Here is a 16694-nt window from a genome sequence, read left to right on the forward strand (position 1 = left end):
CTGTGTTCTGATAATAGGGATTGATCTAAGACTGGCTAAAGTATGTACCCAAGTCTGCAGTGAAGAAATAGGTGTCTTTTGGTTCAGAATGCACTCATCATACTATATACATAAAAATCAAAGCATGGTACTGACAATGTAATTTCTATCACACAGCCTGAGGATAAGAAAAGTCAATTCATGTGGTAGAAACTTGGAGCCAAAGTGCCAAACACCAGTGATAACATTAACCAGAATTTTGTAACACACAAAGGGAAAACTAAGATGTTTTGAGCATAATAATTGGTCATAGAAGATTACTTTGCAAATCCTAAATCCCTAGGGAATTTAGAATGCAACAAAGAGCTGCACCAAAAGTGGTCAGCATATATTTCAGGCGTAGTGAGAAAAATAAGCCTCATTGAGAGTTGGAGTCTGTGTATCATGTATGTGTGTGTACTAAGTCACTTTGTGTCCGACTATTTGCGACCTTTATGAACTGTAGCCCACCAGTCTCCTCTGTCCATGGGATTCTCCAGGCAAGAATACTGGAGTGGGTTGCCATGCTCTCCTCTAGGGAATCTTCCTTTTCCAGGGATCAAACCCATGTCTCTCATGTCTCCTGTGCTGGCAGGTGCGTTCTTTACCACTAGCGCCATCTGGGAAGCCCCGTCTCATATATAGTTAGGCATGACTGAGTCAAATTTATGAGTAGTTATTGAAATGTACCCTTGTGATTAAAATTGTATTTTTCAATTGGAAAAAAAAAAATCCTGTCAAGATCACACACATTGACGACACTATGTGTCACATTATGAGAACTTTGCAAAATCACGAATTTTTATCTGACTCATGGAAGTTATTAGAACTCTGGACAAATTCAAAAGGTAAATGGAGGAAATGGGTTTATTCTGTACTAGTTTAATAAAACACTAGCAGGGTAATTCTGAATTAGAAGTTCGCATGTATTTTAGTCTTGAGTTTATTATGCTTTTCAGTAAAGAATTTCACCCATAGCTTCTGAAAATTGAGCAGCTGGTTTCAGTTGATTGATGGGTATGTTTTATGAAAACAACGAACTGCAAATGAGCTCAATTATTGCGGTTGGTTCTGTTTCATTCAGTGCCTGATGCAAAGATTCCATCTGTAACTGTCACTGAAACTGTAACCCCCACTTCAACTCTGGAAGATATCACACATTTCTGAGGGAAAATCCTTTCACCTGACTCTTACTTCTATTGAATATATGTTCACAGTGCCTTAAAGTTACGGAAGAAAAGTGTTAGTAGTAAGGAAAGGCCCCTTTCTCTAAAATGTTAATTATTGGCAGAAATAGGCTCCTGCCATTTTAGAGTATTGCATAATTCATCCATGTATGCAATAAATCTGTGTGAGCACATGCTCTTCTCTGCATGAAACACAGAGGTGCACAGAATGGAATTCCTGCCCTCAAAGAGCTGTGCCTCATCTAACTGAGAGAATATTTTTGCCATGAAAAGGTTTTTAATTTGTGAATACTTTTTCTGCATCAAGATCATTTTTCTCTTTATTTTATTAACTTTCTCTTTATTTTGTTATATTAACAAATAATAATAATAATAAATAATCAATGTATTACATTGATTGTTGATTTTTGTGTGTCAAACCTTCCTTATATTCCAGGAATATCATCCTTTTAATATGCTGTTGAATTATGTTTGCTAGTATTTTGTTGACCATATTCATGTCAATATTTATAAGGGTTATTGGTCTGTAGATTTTTCATAATGTCTTTGTGTGCATATGTATCAGAGTAACACAGGCTTCATAGAATGAATTAAGATTTATTCCCTCCTCTTCAATTATTTATGAAAAGTTTGCAAACTGGTATTATTTGTACAAAAACATAGTTTAGGAAGTCTCTAAGTTATCTAGAAATACAAATGTGGAATTATAAACTAAAGTTACAATAATACTTTGATAATCAACATGTATTTACCATTTCTGTGCTCTTTATTTGTTGATTTGACCTTGAGCTCCTGTTTGGTAGGAGAGACCATACAAGAGTGGGGACAGAAAGATGACCCAGAGATGTATGAGTTTCTTTTCCCCAGGTGAGTGTTATTGAATGTCTTTCCAGGAGATTCTTCCTAAAACCTCTTCCTAAAGAGCTTCCCTGGTGGCTCAGAGGTTAAAGTGTCTCACTCCAATGCCGGAGACCCGGGTTCAATCCCTGGGTCAGGAAGATCCCTGGAGAAGGAAATGGCACCCCACTCCAGTATTTTTGCCTGGAGAATCCCATGGACAGAGAAGCCTGGTAGGCTACATTCCACCATTTCCTGTTTGGTATCCTTGCATTTCACTTGTGAGATTCCCTTTAGCATTTCTAGTGTTAATAAACTCCCTCAGCCTTTGTTTACCTAAAAATATTTTAATTTCTCACTCACATTTGAAAAACAGTTTTGTCAGATAAAGGATTTTTGCTTGATAGTTTCTTTTTTTAACATTATGAATATATCAGCCCACTGTCTTCTGGCCTCCAAAGTTTTTAATGAGAAATCTGAGTAATAACTTACTGAGGATCTCTTATATGTGATGAATCACTTCTCTCTTTCTGCTTTTAAGATTATGTCTTATCTCTGGCTTTCCACAATTTATTTATAAAATGTCCTTGTGTGGATCTTTTCAGTTTACCCTACATAGAATTCACCAAGCTTCTCAGATATTTATATTCATGTATTTGATCAAACTTGGGAATTTTTAAGTCATTATTTCTTCATATTTTTTCTCTGCAGACTTCTTTATTCTCTTATGTGACTCCCATAGCAAGTATATTAGTTGACTTGATGGTGTCCACAATTCCCTTCTGTTCTCTTTTAAATTTTTTCAATTTATTTTTTTCCCTTTGTTCCTCAGACTCAATAATTTCAGTTGTACCATCTTTGGTGTTGCAGATTATTTCTTCTGCCTGTTCAAATTTGCCTTGAATCACTCTGGTGAATTTTTCATTTCAGTTACTGTACTGTTTAGTTGCAGAATTTTCTGGCTTCTTTTTATATTTCTTGTATCTTAACTGATATTTCCAGTCATAACTTTCTTGAATTTTCCCATGTCTTTCTTTAGTTCTTTGAGCATCTTCAAGATAATTGTTTTTGAAGTCTGTAAAGTGAGACTGCCATAAGGTCTTTCTATGGTACATTTTCTGTTAATATATTTTTCCCTTTGAATACTTAAATAGGCCATACTTTCCTGTTTCTTTATATGATGTGATTTTTTGTGTAAAACCAGATATTTATATCTAATAATGTGAAAAGTCTGGGAATCACATGTTCCCCTGATCAATAGTTTATTGTGTTTGTTTGCAAGTTTTGTTTTGTTTATTGTTGTAACCCATCTCTGTGCTGAAGATGATCCTGAGATACAAATGTTAGGTTTTCTCAAATGTCTTCTGAGTGTGTGCTTTTCCCTGAGCATGTGTGGTGAATTTATAATTTATTCCCTGTACACAGTTGCTTTTGAAAGTCTTGGTACTTAATGTCACACTCCCAAAAAAAGGAAACAAAAATTACAAGGGGAGTTAGTAAATGGTACTTTAAATCCCCTGGAAGTCATTTCAGGTGAAGGGGAGGTACTTGCAATAGTGAGAGGAGGTGCCACAGTAATGGCTGCCTGCCTGTTTGTCTGTAACTCTGTAATCAGAAGCAGCAATTGGTGATCAGAACATAGGTTCCTTATATTTAGAGGACAGAGTTCTTATTGTCCATCCTTGCTCTCCCAAGTTGCATGCAAGCCACAGTGGGGAAATGTGTACATGACTGTGGGTATGGAACGAGTAACCACTTCCGAACTAACAGCTGAAATTGAGCAAAATTAACATATTTTAACAACTAAGCCTTCCCTGAAATTTGCAAGCCTGCAATAGACTCCAGAGTTCTAAACTAGTTTTATCAGGCAAATTGACCCTTTGTAATTATTGTAGGAGAAGAAAGTTTGATTCCTAGTGCTTCTAACTCTACTATCTTCTCAGAAATGCTATTTCTCTGGTATTTCGAAGTTTGGATTTAGTTCTCTGAACTTAAAACTTGTGAAGATGATTATAAGGAAGTCGGTGTCACTTTCTTCCTTTTCTGAAATCAAATAGATCATTAAGCAATGAAAATATCTTCAATTGTTATACCCTACTTACTAGGAAGGGACAAATTGTAAGGCTCTTTTTTAGTCTCTGTAGTTTGGGTTCAGTCTGAGCTCCACAAGAAGTGCAGTGTATATTTGCTTCCTTTAGAAATTATGTTTTAAATATATATAAAAAAAGAAAAGTACAATTCAAAGCTTCATTCCAGCTTCTACCATGATATAAACCTAGACAATGTATTAAAAAGCAGAGACATTACTTTGCCTACAAAGATCCATATAGTCAAAGTTATGGTTTTTTTTCCAGTAGTCATGTATGGTTGTGAGACCTGGACAGTAAAACAGGCTACACATTGAAAAATTGATGCCTTCAAACTGTGGTGCTGTACAGCAAGGAGGTCAAACCAGTCAATCCTAAAGGAAATCAACCCTGAATATCCATTAAAAGGACTGATGCATAAGCTGAAGCTGCAATACTTTGGCCACCTGATTTGAAGCACTGACTCACTGGAAAAGACCCTGATGGTGGCAAGGATTGAAGGCAGAAGGAGAAGGGGATGGCAGAATATGAGACGGTTGGATGGCATCACTGGCTCAATGGACATGCATTTGAGCAAGCTCCAGGAGATGGTGAAGGACAAGAAAGCCTGGTGTGCTGCAGTCCCTGGGGGTCACAAAGAATTGGACACTAATGAGCAACTGAACAACAACCATGATTTAATAAGTCAAAATGACTCAGAAACATGTATGTTGCATTTCACTGGAACTTTCCCAGAATCAAAAGTTAAGAAAGAGAAGTTTTTGCAAATTAATTTGTATTTTTCTAACTATAATTATTAAAAAAATTTTAGAGTTAAAAGGCAAAACACAGCTGATTTCACATATTCAAAATTACTGGAATATATTTTTAAGATATTCCTTTGAAGGTGTGGCACAGGTAAGCTCTTCTCCTGTCTGTTAGTAATCTCCTTCAAGTCTTTGATCAAGTCATTACTATTACTGAAACTCCATCTGGTGCTAAAAACTTCCCAAACTACTCTATCTCAATGGATAAACTCCTAAATGTAGAAATCTTAGGACTTGTAAAGTTTTAAAGTTTAGCATGTAATGCCAAGCTCCCAGGATAGCTACTTACCATGAATCAATAGCGATGACAAATCACTTTTATTTAATTCATCTTGGGAATCAACTGCTTTAAAATAAAACATATAATCCCTTCCAAAATATTTTCTAAACTGTGTCCACGTACTAAAGGGAACTAGAGATTTGGGACAATTATCTGGATGAGTTTGGTTTTAAATTTCTCTTGCATAGATCATGATACTTAACAGAGCCAAAGTGTACTTCAGACTTCACTTATTCTAGGAAAAAAATGAGTAAGCCTTTACTGACTAGACTTTTGGAAAAAAGTTTTCCTGTGGCCCATGGAAGAAAGTAGAAATTTAGCTCACATCATACTGTGCTTTCAAATGAAACAACTTAGATAAACTCCAACACATTCAATTGCCTAGCCTATATCTGCAACCTTCTATATCATCAAGATAGTACTAATGCTAATGATAATGATGCTCAGTGTCCCAGAAGTTTATTAACAGCATTTGCATTGGCATTTTTGTTTAGTAAGGCAGGAAATTTCTCCAAAGCTCTTTGGAAAATACATCTAATAGGAAATAAAGAAGAAAAAGACAACAGAATTTTCTTAATATTTATAATAAATAAAATTCTAATAAATATGTTAGTAAAAGTGTCATTTTTATACCTGATAAAAATATCAAATCCCTTACAATTGTAGAGTGGATGTGACAAATAGATTCAAGGGATTAGATTTGATAGACAGAGTGCCTGAAGAACTGTGGATGGAGGTTCGTGACACTGTACAGGAGGCAGGAATCAACACCATTCCCAAGAAAAAGAAATGCAAAAGGTAAAAAGGTTGTCTGAGGAGGCCTTACAAATAGCTGAGAAAAGAAGAGAAGCTAAAGGCAAAGGAGAAAGGGAAAGATATACCCATCTGAATGCAGAGTTCCAAAGAATAGCAAGGAGAGATAAGAAAGACTTGCTCAACGATCAATGCAGAGAAATAGAGGAATACAATAGAATGGGAAAGACTAGAAATCGCTTCAAGAAAATTAGAGATATCAAGGGAATATTTCACATGAAGCTGGGCACAATAAAGGACACAAACGGTATGGGCCTGAGAGAAGCGGACGATATTAAGAAGAGGTGGCAGGAATACACAGAAAAAACTATACAAAAAAGATCTTAGTGACCCAGATAACCAAGATGGTGTGATCACTCACCTAGAGCCAGACATCCTGCAGTCCAAAGTCAAACGGGCCTTAGGAAGCATCACTACGAACAAAGCTAGTGGAGGTGATGGAATTCCAGTTGAGCTATTTCAAATCTAAAAGATGCTGTGAAAGTGCTGTACTCCATATGCAGGCAAATTTGTAAAGCTCAGCAGTGGCCACAGGACTTGAAAAGATTAGTTTTCATTCCAATCCAAAAGAATGGCAATACCAGAAAATGTTCAAACTACCTCACAATTGCACTCATCTCACTCGCTAGCAACTTAATGCACAAAATTCTCCAAGCCAGGCTTCAATAGTAGGTGAACCGTGAACTTCCAGATATTCAAGCTTGATTTAGAAAAGCCAGAGGAACCAGAGATCAAATTGCCAACGTCTGTTGGATCATCGGAAAAGCAAGACAGCTCCAGAAAAACATCTGCTGCTGCTGCTGCTGCTAAGTTGCTTCAGTTGTGTTCGACTCTGTGAGACCCCATGGGTGGCAGCCCACCAGGCTCCCCCGTCCCTAGGATTCTCCAGGCAGGAACACTGGTGTGGGTTGCCATTTCCTTCTCCAATGCATGAAAGTGAAAAGTGAAAGTGAAGTCACTCAATCGTGTCTGACTCTTCACGACCCCATGGACTGCAGCTTACCAGGCTCCTCTGTCCATGGGATTTTCCAGGCAAAAGTACTGGAGTGGGATGCCATCGCCTACTTCTGCTTTATTGACTATGCCAAAGCCTTTGACTCTGTGGATCACAACAAAATGTGGAAAATTCTTCAAGAGATAAGAATACCAGACAACCTTACTTGCCTCCTGAGAAATATGTATGCAGGTCAAGAAGCAACAGTTAGAACAAGATATGAAACAACAGACTGGTTCCAAATTGGGAAAGGAATAGGTCAAGGCTGGATACTGTCACCCTGCTTATTTACCTTATATTCAGAGTACATCATATGAAATGCCAGGATGAATGAAACACAAGCTGGAATCAAGATTGCTGGGAGAAATATCAATAACCTCAGATATGCAGATGACACCACCCTTATGGCAGAAAGCATAGAAGAACTGAAAAACCTCTTGATGAAAGTGAAAGAGGAGAGTGAAAATTTAGGCTTTAAAACTCAATGTTCAGAAAACTAAGATCATGGCATCTGGTCCTATCATTTCATGGCAAATAGATTCAGAAACAATGGAAACAGTGAGAGACTAATTTTTGGATTCCAAAATCACTGCACATGGTGACTGCAGCCATGAAATTAAAAGACACTTGCTCCTTGGAAGAAAAGCTATGACCAACCTATACAGCATATTAAAAAGCACAGACATTACTTTGCCAACGAAGGTCCATTCAGTCAAAACTATGGTTTTTCCAGTAGTCATGTATGGATGTGAGAGTTGGACTATAAAGAAAGCTGAGCACCAAAGAATTGATACTTTTGTACTGTGGTGTTGGAGAAGACTCTTGAGAGTCCCCTTGGACAGCAAGAAGATCCAACCAGTCCATCCTGAAGCAAATCAGTCCTGAATATTCATTGGAAGAACTTATGCTGAAGCTGAAACTCCAATACTTTGGCCACCAGATGCAAAGAACTAACTCATTTGAAAAGACCCTGATGCTGGGAAAGATTGAAGGCAGGAGAAGAAGGGGATGACAGAGGATGAGATGGTTGGATGGCATCACTGACTTGATGGACATGAGTTTGAGCAGGCTCAGGGTATTGGTGATGGACAGGGAAACCTGCTGTGCTGCAGTCCATGGGGTCGCTAAGGGTAAAATACATCTGAGTGACTGAACTGAGCTGAAGAGTATCTCATATATATATGTGTGTGTATATATATATTTAAATTAGGCTTCATTGATAAAGCAAAAAGCCAAAGGAAGAAAGTGCAAACTTCCTTGCCAGGCAGTGGGTTTGTCCAAATCATGTAAGCACTTAATAGATTGAAATATGTTCCAGTCAAAAGGTCCAGATTCCTATATTAATAAAGATTACTAGAAGAGATTTTCTATCCTAATGAAGATAGGTTACTTTAAATAAAAAAAGTGAACTGGTTGTATATGTCTTTGTCTCTTAATTCATGGCTTGACTGTTGCCAATGGCCCTGGCTAGTTCTTTATGCCTCATGTCTTTCTTTACCCTATACCTAAATGAAAATAATCTGTGTATTTAAAAAGATGAGTTTTGTTGATGCGAAATTTATAAGAATGCAGGGCTTCTTGCAGACTATTGTTGGGCTTGGGCGAAGACTATTGGAAGAACACTAAGACTAAGATCTTGATATCTGCAAAGGTAGAAAGTGTATGCAGAAGTCAACAGAATTCTGTAAAGCGTTTTTCCTTCAATTAAGTAAATTAATCAAAAAAAGAGAATATGACTCAGAGATCTGCAAAGCAGTGTAAGTTCACAGGAAGACAAGAAAAAGAAATGGAGAACTGTAGACCATACGGGGAAGAAATGAGAATAGGAGATAAAAATAGCTGTTAATGAAAGTAAGAATGTATAAAAAGAAGTTCCAAAGACACTGAGTGTTATTCATCCAGTGAAGCAGCCAATGTAGAGTCACCTGAAGTTGTTTTTTTGTTTGTTTAAATACAAATTTATTTATTTTAATTGGAGGTTAATTACTTTACAATATTGTATTGGTTTTGCCATACATCAACATGAATCCACCACAGGTATACACGTGTTCCCCATCCTGAAACCCCCTCCCTCCTCCCGCCCTGTACCATCCCTCTGGGTTGTCCCAGTGTACCAGCCCCAAGCAACCAGTATCATGCGTCAAACTTGGACTGGCGATTCGTTTCATATATGATATTATAAATGTTTCAATGACATTCTCCCAAATCATCCCACCCTCTCCCTCTCCCACAGAGTACAACAGTCTGTTCTTTACATCCGTGTCTCTTTTGCTGTCTCGTATATAGGGTCATTGTTACCATCTTGCTAAATTCCATACATATGTGTTAATATACTGTATTGATGTTTTTCTTTCTGATGTACTTTGCTCTGTATAATAGGCTCCAGTTTCATCCATCTCATTAGAATGGATTCAAATGCATTCTTTTTAAAGGCTGAGTAATACTCCATTGTGTATATGTACCACTGCTTTCTTATCCATTCATCTGTTGATGGACATCTAGGTTGCTTCCATGTCCTGGCTATTATAAACAGTGCTGCGATGAACATTGGGGTACACGTGTCTCTTTCCCTTCTGGTTTCCTCAGTGTATGCCCAGCAGTGGGATTGCTGGGTCATAAGGCAGTTCTATTTCCAGTTTTTTAAGGAATCTCCACGTTGTTCTCCATAGTGGCCATACTAGTTTGCATTTCCACCAACAGGGTAAGAGGGTTCCCTTTTCTCCACACCCTCTCCAGCATTTATTGCTTGTAGACTTTTGGATTGCAGCCATTCTGACTGGTGTGAAATGGGACCTCATTGTGGTTTTGATTTGCATTTCTCTGATAATAAGTGATGTTGAGTATCTTTTCATGTGTTTGTTAGCCATCTGTATGTCTTCTTTGGAGAAATGTCTATTTAGTTCTTTGGCCCATTTTTTGATTGGGTCGTTTATTTTTCTGGAATTGAGCTGCACGGGTTGCTTGTATATTTTTGAGATTAGTTGTTTGTCAGTTGCTTCATTTGCTAATATTTTCTCCCATTCTGAAGGCTGTCTTTTCACCTTGCTTAGAGTTTCCTTTGTTGTGCAGAAGCGTTTAATTAGGTCCCATTTGTTTATTTTTGCTTTTATTTCCAATATTCTGGGAGGCGGGTCATAGAGGATCCTGCTGTGATTTATGTCGGAGAGTGCTTTGCCTATCTTCTCCTCTAGGAGTTTTATAGTTTCTGGTCTTACGTTTAGATCTTTAATACATTTTGAGCTTATTTTTGTGTCTGGTGTTAGAAAGTTTTAACCCAGGCATTGTATTTGAAGCCTTGCCAAGGATAATAACTAAGAATGATTGCCTAACCTACTGTGGGTGGGGCTGAAGCAGGACAGAGTTGTAAAGTCAGCTTATGTTAAATCAAAATTCAAAATTTGAATGAAAGTGAATTCATATGTTAGTGTTTCTGAAAAGTTTGTAGTTCATGATTCTTCATAATTTAGAGAATTGTTTTATCTCAAATGAATGGGTGATTGTGTAGTATCCTTTGGGAATTGTTTTGGAGAAATAGGAAGGAGAAGTATAGGGAAGATAAAACTGGCTCCAGTTCTTTTTGCTTCCCCCGTCAATAACCTATGTATAATTGTGTTACAAGAAAAGGTAGTAAAACAGAATTTCTTGGCTAAAAAAGAAAAAAAACAAAAAAACCCCCAATAAATCACATATTGCAAACCACAGCCAGATTGTTTCCTCCTTTCCTTAATTTATTTCCTAATGTTATTCCTTCATGTACTTACTCAGTCCATAAGTATGTATTGATTATTTACTATGTTGTTCCAGACATTGTGTTCAATTCAGTCACTTAGTCATGTCCATCTCTTTGCAACCCCATGGACTGCAGCATGCCAGGCCTCCCTGTCCTTCACCAACTCCCAGAGCTTACTCAAACTTATGTCCATCAAGTCAGTGATGCCATCCAACCATCTCATCCTCTGTCGTCCCCTTCTTCTCCTGCCTTCAATCTTTCCCAGCATCAGGGTCTTTTCAAATGAGTTAGTTCTTCGCATCAGGTGGCCAAAGTGTTGGAGTTTCAGCTTCAGCATCAGTTCTTCCAATGAATATCCAGTACTGATTGGATCTTCTTGCAGTCCAAGGGATTCTCAAGAGTCTTCTCCAACACCACAGTTCAAAAGAATCAATTCTTTGGTGCTCAACTATCCTTATAGTCCAATTCTCACATCTACATGTGACTACTGGGAAAACCATAGCTTTGACCAGACAGACCTTTGTTGACATTGTGTTAGGCACTGAGAATAGAATGTTGAACAAAAACTAATACATGTTCCCTGATGTTTGGGGCATAAAATTTCAAAGAAGGAGAGTGACAAAGTGAATCAAGAAATAGATTAGTTTTTAATTGTAATAAGTGTTTTGTTGGATAAGGAAGAGAGTGGGAATAACAAGAACCTAGTTCAGACAAGCTGGCCATGAAGACATGTTCTATTTAGAATCTCTCAGACTATTAATTTGGATAAGTAACAATGAATCTCACAAGACTTGGTGGTGGAAGTATACAGTTTGCAACACAAAATTTTTTTTTTTTAATTTTGTGCTGTATTTTCTTTGAAAATACTTAAGCATAAACCATGAGGTGCAATCCTAACTCCACTTATATCCAATTCTTTGCCTACTCCACATCTGCAAACAAACAGTTGAATTTTCATGAGAAAATTGTGTAATAAAGGTGATCAACCTTGAAACCATGACCAGGAACTGTAAATGGGCTCCTGATACTTTAAACTAATAAAACTATACTTTCCAATCCTCCCATTCTTCTATCGCCTTAAAGACTTTATACTCCTCTTATTTCCTAACCCTCCAATACTTCTTACTCACCTTCACTTTCAGTGGATGACCTTGCTTCTTACATAACTGAGAAAATGAAAAGATTCAGAATAGAACTTTCATAAAGTCCAAGTACATCAATTCAATGTTGGTCGCTCCAAGTGATAGTAGAAATAATTGTCCACTGGTGAAAATGATAGTACTCAAGGCAAGTATTTAGGGAGATCCCCTTCATGCACCACAGGCTTGTCGTGGCAAAGGGGCTTGCATAATTCAATGAAGTTATGAACATGCCATGCAGGGGAACCCAAGCCATAAGGGCCATAGTGAAGAGTTTTGACAAAACGCGGTCCACTGGAGAAGGAAGTGGCAACCCGCTGCAGTATTCTTCCCTGGGGAATGCCATGGAAAGTGTGAAAAGGCAAAATGACAAAATGACCTCAGTTTGTTTCCAAGCCAAGCTATTAAAAATCACAGTAATCCAAGCCTATGTGTCAACCACTGATGCTGAAGAAGCTGAAGTTGACTGGTTCTACAAAGACCTACAACAACTGCTAGAAACAACACCAAAAAGAGATATTCTTTTCATCATAGGGGATTGGAACACAAAAGTAGGAAGCCAAGAGATACCCAGAATAACAAGCAAGTTTGGGCTTGACTACAAAATGAGGCAAAGGCTAACAGTTTTGTCAAGAAAACACACTGTTTATGGAAAATACACTTTCTAACAACCCAAGAGACAGCTCTAAACATGGACATCCCTAGATGATCAATACCAAAATCAGAATGATTATAGCCTTTGTAGCCAAAGATGGAGAAGCTCTAAACAGTCAGCAAAAACAAGACCTGGAGCTGACTGTGGTTCAAATCATGAGCTCCTTATTGCAAAATTCAATCTTAAATTGAACAAAGTAGGGGAAACCACTAGGCCATTCAGGTATGATCTAAATCAAATCCCTTATGCTTATAATGGAAATGACACATAGATTCAAGAGATTAGATCTGGTAGAGAGAATGCCTGGAGGATTATGGATGAAGGTTCATAACATTATACAAGAGATGGTGACCAAAACCATCCCAAAGAAAATGAAATGCAAGAAGGCAAAAGTGGTTGTCTGAGAAGGCTTTACAAATAGCTGAAGAAAGAAGGGAAGTGAAAGGCAGAGGACAATGGGAAAGATATACCCAACTGAATGCAGAGTTCCAAAGAAGAGCAAGGAGAGAAAAGAAGGCCTTCTTAGATGGCCAATGCAAAGAAATAGAGGGAAACAATAAAATGGTGAACACTAGAGACCTCTTCGGGAAAACTGGAGATATCAAGGAAAAATTACATGCAAGGTTTGGCATGATAAAGGACAGAAACAGTAAGGACCTAACAGATGCAGAAGAGATTTAGAAGAGGTGGCAAGAATACACAGAAGAGCTATACAAAAAAAGGTCTTAATGACCCAGGTAACCACAATGGTATGATCACTCACCTAGAACCGGACATCCTAGAATGTTAACTCAAGTACACCTTAGGAAGCATTAGTATGAACAAAACTACTGGAGGTGATGGAATTCCAGAAGGGTTATTTAAAATCCTAAAAGATAATGCTGTTAAAGTGTTGCACGTAATATATTAGCAAATTTGGAAAACTCAGTAATGGCCACTGGACTGGAAAAGGTCAATTTTCATTCCAATCTCAATGAAGGGCAATGCCAAAGAATTTTCAAACTACTGTACAATTGTGCTCATTTCAAATGCCAGCAAAATTATGCTCAAAATCCTTCAAGCTAGGTTTCAGTAGTACATGAACCAAGAAATTCCAGATGTACAGCTGGGTTTTGAAGAGGCAAAGGAATCAGAGATCAAATTGCCAACATTCACTGGATCATGGATAAAGTGAGTGAGTTCCTATATAACATCTACTTTTGTTTCATTTACTACGTTAAAGTCTTTGACTGTGTGAAGCATAGCAAACTGGATATTTCTGTCTTCTGAGAAACCTGTATGCTGGTCAAGAAGCAACAGTTAGAACTGGGCATGGAACAACTGACTAGTTCAAAGTTGGGAAAGGCGTATGATAAGGCTGTATATTGTCACCCTGCTTATTTACCTTGTATGCAGAGTACATCATGTGAAATGCTGGGCTGGAAGAATTACAAGCTGGAATCAAGATTGCCAGGAGAAATATCAATAACCTCAGATATGCAGATGACACCACCCTTATGGCAGAAAGTGAAAAGGAACTAAAGAGCCCCTTGATGAAGGTGAAAAAGGAAAGTGAAAAAGCTGCCTTCAAACTCATCATTCAAAGAACTAGGATTATGGGTCTGGACCCATCACTTATGTCAAATAGAAGGAGGAAAAGTGGAAGCAGTGACAGATTTTATTTTCTTGGGCTCCAAAATCACTTTGGACAGTGACTGCAGCCATGAAATTAAAAGAAGCTTGCTCCTTGAAAAGAAAGCTGTGACAAACTTAAACAGCATATTAAAAAGCAGAGACATCACTTTGCCATCAAAGGTCCATATAGTTGAAACTATAGTTTTTCCAGTAGTCACATATGGATGTGAGATTTGGACCATAAAGAAGGCTGAGTACTGAAGAATTGCTTTTGATTAGTGGTTTGGGAGAAGACTCTTGAGAGTACCTTAGACAGCAAGGAGTACAAGCCAGTTAATAGTCAATCCTGAATATCCGTTGGCAGGACTGTTGTTGAAGCTGAAGCTCCCAATACTCTGGGAACCCTTCTGCGAAGAACTGACTCATTGGAAAAGACCCTAATGCTGGGAAAGACTGAAGGCAATAGGAGAGGGAGACAGCAGGTGATGACATGGTTAGCCAGCATCATCCACTCAATGAACATGAAACTGAGCAAACTCCGGGAGATAGTGGAGAACAGAGGAGCCTGGCATGCTGCAGTCCATGGGGTTGCCAAGAGTCAGACATGACTTAGTGACTGAACAACAACAATTTACAGAAGTGACATAGCCTTATTCCTACATGAAAGGCCTACATTTTTCATGCAAGGGTCAAAATCTAGATCCTTTCGTTAATGCAAACCATTGGTCCTTGGCTGCTTCTGTACCCTAACCAAATGACAATATGTGCTGTCTCAACCCTCAGAACAGAAAGGCATCATCCATCTTGGAGAACTAGAGGGAAGATGGTGGACCTTCCCCATGCTACAGAAACAGATTGAATTGCTTTATGTACCCATGTGCCCTTAGATTCTGAGAAGTATTTAATCCAACACTTTTTCATTGCCAGTGACTACCTGGTGGCCAGATTGTGGAAGAAAAACCATAATGCCCTCACTTATTCAAACTTCCAGAAACTATTTGTCCAAAGTACAGAGCAATTACAGCAGTGCTAAATAGGCTGAAAGTAATTTGCAACAAATAGATTTGCTTTTGTTTGTTTTGGAATTATAATATCTACTCACATGAAGAAAATGCATTGAGAGAAAAGGTTCTGTGGAAATAACTAGACTACTATTGGGAAACTGTTGGAGGAAGTGGATCTCAGAAATCACAGGACTCTACCTAACTTTAAGTGTATGGTTCATGGAAAAGAGCACTAAAAGCTAGTAGAGTCAACTTCTTGGGGAAGATATGTGGAAGGCTCTCTTATATAAAGTAGGTCACAAAATATTGTGTTCTTTTAGTTTCATATAAAATTTCCATGAAGTGAAAGTAAAAGTCACTCAGTTGTGTATGACTCTATGACCCCATGGACTTCATGGACTATACAGTCCATGGACTTCTCCAGGCCAGAATATTGGAGTGGGTAGCCTTTCTCTTCTCCAGGGGATCTTCCCAACCCAGGGATCAAACCCAGGTCTCCAGCATTGCAGGAGGATTCTTTACCAGCTGAGCCACAAGTCCAGTAATACAGCTTATATCATATTACCCCATTCTCTGCTTTTTGCTATCCTGCCTGCTCCACACAATGGCCCTTCAAAACAAATAGGGAGGATATTATAAGCCTATCTGGGCTTCACCTCATCAACATGCATGGATAGCCCTTACTGAACAGACTATTTCCATGTAAGGCTAATGCTTACATCTGCAGGAAAAGCTTTCTCAACCAGCCTAGTGATTTAAAGGATGATCTGTGTTTCTAAAACAACAGAGCTGGTAATTTATTTATTTTTCTTTTTGTTCAATATCCAATTCTTCAAGAAGTTATACCCACCGTGAACCCCAAACTTTCAGCCCTGCCAACTTCCCCAGACAGAGCTGAGCTGTATGATTTAGGCTAGAAGGGCTTTCTGGACACCTCACTATATTAGAGAACAGAGTGAGGAAGAGATGAAGCACTGGATAGATCCAGTAGAGATTAAAGGATCTTCTTGAGGAGAAGGCATCCTAAATGAGCAGGCATCACACTCCTTTTTGGGGTGGGGGGAAGCTTCAATTTCCATAATATGATTGCTCTGGGAAATTTTGGCAAAAGAAACATTTTCTACAACTGTCAATTCAACCTTTGTCTATTATTCTATAGAAAAGCACTTTCTATGGAGTACATCTTCCATGTCATTTGTAGGTCATGTTTGCACAGCGAATCCACCTGTGTTTATTTGGCAATTCCAATGTTTGTTTAATCATGATGTGCCAAGAAAGAAAACTAAAAACTTGTACAGAAAATTGCAAAGTGACAGAAAAAGAGAATAAAGAGATTCTTAGACTGACCCATAATAACCTATGGAAGAGCATTTTACACGGCACTGTCAGAGATTTCTGAAGAATGCCGAGGACTCTTTTTTTCTCGACATTGACAAACTGGGGAGTTCTGGGTTCATGAGAATGAGTTACCACTTGCATACTAAGTTTATAGCCTGTCTCTGGCGCAGCTTTTTATCAAAGATGTTAGGC

The sequence above is a fragment of the Bos grunniens genome, chromosome 1 (genome assembly GCF_055505025.1).
Source record: "Bos grunniens cultivar Pamir isolate PY7600 chromosome 1, Bosgru_T2T1.0, whole genome shotgun sequence".
NCBI lineage: Eukaryota > Metazoa > Chordata > Mammalia > Artiodactyla > Bovidae > Bos > Bos grunniens.